The sequence below is a fragment of the Notolepis coatsorum genome, assembly GCF_963971535.1.
Source record: "Notolepis coatsorum genome assembly, chromosome: 11".
In the NCBI taxonomy this organism is placed as follows: Eukaryota; Metazoa; Chordata; class Actinopteri; order Aulopiformes; family Paralepididae; genus Notolepis; species Notolepis coatsorum.
The window spans coordinates 98,318,283-98,322,904 of record NC_140175.1 but is presented as its reverse complement, the minus strand read 5'-3'; the positions used below and the strand labels follow the sequence as shown (position 1 = coordinate 98,322,904).

The 4,622-nt window shown below is 49.6% G+C and overlaps 1 long non-coding RNA gene across 1 annotated transcript; it reads right to left on the bottom strand.

Annotated features, from left to right (window-relative positions):
* Positions 1 to 643: 643 nt before the first annotated feature.
* Positions 644 to 3,994, bottom strand: LOC311236760. Its single transcript, XR_014620248.1, has 3 exons — positions 3,838 to 3,994; positions 1,022 to 1,105; positions 644 to 888 (listed from the first exon to the last, which is right to left on the bottom strand). It is a non-coding gene; the product is annotated as an uncharacterized lncRNA (long non-coding RNA).
* Positions 3,995 to 4,622: the final 628 nt, after the last annotated feature.

The window sequence follows — 4,622 nt, the reverse complement described above, 5'->3', positions numbered from 1 at the left end:
ACGTCCAAGGCCACCCAGCTAGGGGCTCACATGTCCTCAGGCCGAGCCTCCTTCATCACCCAGCTAGGGGCTCACATGTCCTCAGGCCGAGCCTCCTTCATCACCCAGCTAGGGGCTCACATGTCCTCAGGCCGAGCCTCCTTCATCACCCAGCTAGGGGCTCACGTGTCCTCAGGCCGAGCCTCCTTCATCACCCAGCTAGGGGCTCTCGTGTCCTCAGGCCGAGCCTCCTTCATCACCCAGCTAGGGGCTCACGTGTCCTCAGGCCGAGCCTCCTTCATCATCATTGCCCGCCACTCATCGTCAATCCTCCAACCAACAAGAGCGCAGTAGGCCACGCCTGCGATGTGAGTGTGGCCAGTATCCAGTCTCTTAGGCTGACCACACTTGATGCACGTACTGCGCAGTCTGGGGGACATGAGGAAGAGGTGGTGGAGGGGCCTGCCTGTTGGTCCTGAGGCAGTGGTCTGGGGGACATGAGGAAGAGGTGGTGGAAGGGCCTGCCTGTTGGTCCTGAGGCCGTGGTCTGGGGGACATGAGGAAGAGGTGGTGGAGGGGCCTGCCTGTTGGTCCTGAGGCAGTGGTCTGGGGGACATGAGGAAGAGGTGGTGGAAGGGCCTGCCTGTTGGTCCTGAGGCCGTGGTCTGGGGGACATGAGGAAGAGGTGGTGGAGGGGCCTGCCTGTTGGTCCTGAGGCCGTGGTCTGGGGGACATGAGGAAGAGGTGGTGGAGGGGCCTGCCTGTTGGTCCTCCGGCACGGAGAAGGTGAAGGGCTGTCCTTGTCCCACCTGCTGCTGGAGGGACAGTGCCATCGGTGGAGGCAGAGGCTGGGCGGAGGCGCTCGGAGCAGGCATGACCCCCAGTCCCTGCTTCTGCCATGCAGAGAACCTGTCACACAAACACAAAGCACAAACATGTGTTAGCATTCATCTCCTCATAATGCAGACAATCACATTATGTACATTTGACCATGTGAAAATGTTACACCACAGCATACTGTATATACAATAATATATCTTACCACTGTGATAGGGTCCTTTTATTCAGCTCACTGGGGCAGGGGGTGGAGGCCGATGGAGCAGGGGGTGGGCCTGTACTTCCATGGCTACAAGGGGAAATTAAATACAAGGGAGAAAAAGGCTATAGATTTATTTTCAATACCTGAAATGAAAACTAAACATGCAAAGACATTTGGTTATGAGCTCTTGCAAAGCAGTGGGAGTAGGGAAGTGGTTATGAAGACAGCAGACACTACAGTGAAGACAACAAGCACTAGTACACAGTCAGACACAGTGTGGTTATGAAGACAGCAGACACTACAGTGAAGACAACAAGCACTAGTACACAGTCAGACACACAGTGTGGTTATGAAGACAGCAGACACTACAGTAAAGACAACAAGCACTAGTACACAGTCAGACACACAGTGTGGTTATGAAGACAGCAGACACTACAGTGAAGACAACTAGCACTAGTACACAGTCGGACACACAGTGTGGTTATGAAGACTAGGGGCAATTGAAAAATCTAATTTCTCTCCATCTTAAAAACATTCACTTATACAAAAACAGACTGAACAGATATATATAACAGACCTGCTGGGGCAGCGGACTGAGAGCAGGGGATGCAAACAGGCTGGATAAGATGGTCAAGAAGGCCAGTAGCGTGGTTGGGGTGGAGCTGGACTCTAGCGAGGGTGGCGGAGAGGAGGAGCCTTGCTAAGCTCCAGGCCATCAGGGAAAACCCCTCCCACCCACTATACAGAGCTCTTGCAAAGCAGTGGGAGTAGGGAAGTGGTTATGAAGACAGCAGACACTACAGTGGAGACAACAAGCACTAGTACACACTCAGTCAGACACACAGTGTGGTTATGAAGACCGCAGACACTACAGTGAAGACAACAAGCACTACACAGTCAGACACACAGTGTGGTTATGAAGACAGCAGACACTACAGTGAAGACAACAAGCACTAGTACACAGTTAGACACACAGTGTGGTTATGAAGACAGCAGACACTACAGCAGACCAGGCTGCAGAAACAAATTAGTGGGGGGGCATACAATGTTCTCGGGGGGGCACAATGGTTTTTCAACACAGGTTCCCTTTTATACGTTTCAGCTGGGACAGCGGCGCTGTGGCTTGCTTGGCGCTGCCCACGGTGCTGAACTAAACAGCAGAGAGGCAATTGAAAAATCTAATTTCTCTCTATCTTAAGAACATTCACTTATACAAAAACAGACTGAACAGATATATATAACAGACCTGCTGGGGCAGCGGACTGAGAGCAGGGGACACAAACAGGCTGGATAAGATGGTCAAGAAGGCCAGTAGCGTGGTTGGGGTGGAGCTGGACTCTAGCGAGGGTGGCGGAGAGGAGGAGCCTTGCTAAGCTCCAGGCCATCAGGGAAAACCCCTCCCACCCTATATACAGACTTGGCTGACAGGAGGAGCATGTTATAGGCTCACACTACCTAAATGCAGCACTGAACAGCACAGGAAGTCCTTCATTCCGACAGCCATCAGACTATACAATGCATCACTGTGCCTCACTGCATCACTGAGCACAGAGTGACAGTTACCATCTTCCTGGACTCTTACTTTTTAAACAGCACTGTGCAATATTACACCTACTGTAGACTTCAGTATATTTTTACTGTATCTTTTATTCTATTTCATTTTATTCTATTCTCTATTTGTTTTGTTATTCTTATTCGTGACTTGTTCTGTCTAAATGTTTAATGTTGAGTGATTTGCAGTGTCAAATTTCCCTCAGGATAATACATTTCTATATCTTTGAAAAGTCTCCATTTATTCAACACTTCTGAATTCACTGACAAACTGAACAAAAATAAGGTGCATAAAAAAAGCAAACAAAATTCCTCCACAGGCTACTCACCATCATTAGTAGAGCGGCAAGCGGCGTTTGGGGACAGAGTGAAATCTTCTTAAAACACTGCCCCTCCACTCATTCCTGAACTTTTTTGTTAAGTCCTTCTCAAATGCCAACTAAATTAAATTGGCCTTGCGTCGATGAAGCATACTAAGGCGATGTTCTTGAGGGTCGAAAACGAATTATCACAGAAAAGGGGGGGGGGGGGGGGGCGGAGGTGTGCCAAATCTGTCAGTTACCTAACAAGGCAGAAGGGTTAAAAAATTCAATTCAAGGGCACTAGGTGGCACTAGGTTTCTTCTCTGACCCATCCCCAGTGATAACACAGGCTGCCGGCATGTCTTTATGAATGGAAATATCGAATAAAAGAAACAACGATGAAAACCCGACTATACTCTGGTCCTTATACATTTACATTTAGTCATTTAGCTGACGCTTTTATCCAAAGCGACTTACAAGTTCTGTGCGACAAGACAGCAAGAAGGGTATAACTCTATCAGCTGAGTAACAATGTTCATCAAAGTGTTGCGTGTTACAGTGTAGGTTAGTTTATTAGGACAAGTGCATGACATTAAGGTTAGTCGGGGTTAGATTTTTTTTTTTTTTTTTTATCATTTCAGATGATAATACTTATACTTAGACTTATACTTAGATCCTAATATGAAAATGGGTCCGGCTGTGTTTCTTCAGGTTAGATAACTTACTGAAGCTCCTCCCACACTCCTCACACTGGTGGGACTTCTCTCCTGTGTGTGTCAGCATGTGGACCTTCAGGTGACCTACCTGACTGAAGACCCTCCCACACTGTTTCCACTGGGGGGGCATCAGTCTTGTGTGGATCCGGCGGTGTTTCTTCAGGTGACTTACCTTACTGAAGCCCCTCCCACACTCTTCACACTGGTGGGGCTTCTCTCCACTGTGGGTCAGCACTCCCTCCCTACTCACCTCCCTCACCTCCTCTGCCTGGTCCCCTTCATGCGGCCCGAGGTGCGTTCCCTCCAGACGCCGCCGGACGTGCCGCCGGCCCTGGCTCCGGACGGGGGTCTGGAACAAATGTGTAAAAGGTTGTGTCAGAATAAGATCAAGTGGGGGTGTTAAACTGTCGTGAACGATTCATCTCTTGAACGCTCTTATGCTGACAGCTGACGTCATATCGGTCAGCTGGTGCTAATAAAGGGTTATCGCTGGCTCACGCGTGGGCTTCAGTCAGTAGGCTTAATTTAAAGGCTTGTTCGAGATGGGATAGGCGGACGCAGATCTGCGCAGGTTTTACTACGGCCTCGCCAAGCGCGTTGCATGAGTCATGACGGTTAGAATGTTGTCCGATTTGCTCTGAAAGTCTGACGAGGCGAGGCGCGGAACTCCCGCGGGAGCGAGCCGCGCGCAGCCTTCAGAGCGAGGCTCCACAGTACCTCTCAGCCCAATAGGGTCCAGCTGCAGACTCGGAGCCTCGAGGTCCAGAATGGTACTTCCGCCCTGCCACAGGACTATTAGTCCTGTGACAGGGCTATGCGCTGATTGGCGGAAAGTACGGAAGTATCTCGAAGTACGTCTGACGTATCTCGAATTACGTCTGACGTTTCTCTACGTTAGCGAACATTAAATGTTGTATTCATAAAATAATATAAAATCAGCAGCATGGGGAGGGCCGGGGGGAGGGGAGGTACAGGTAGTAGAAGACAGAGGTACAGGTCACATAATTATAGTACAGTGGAGAAGTAAAAATAGAA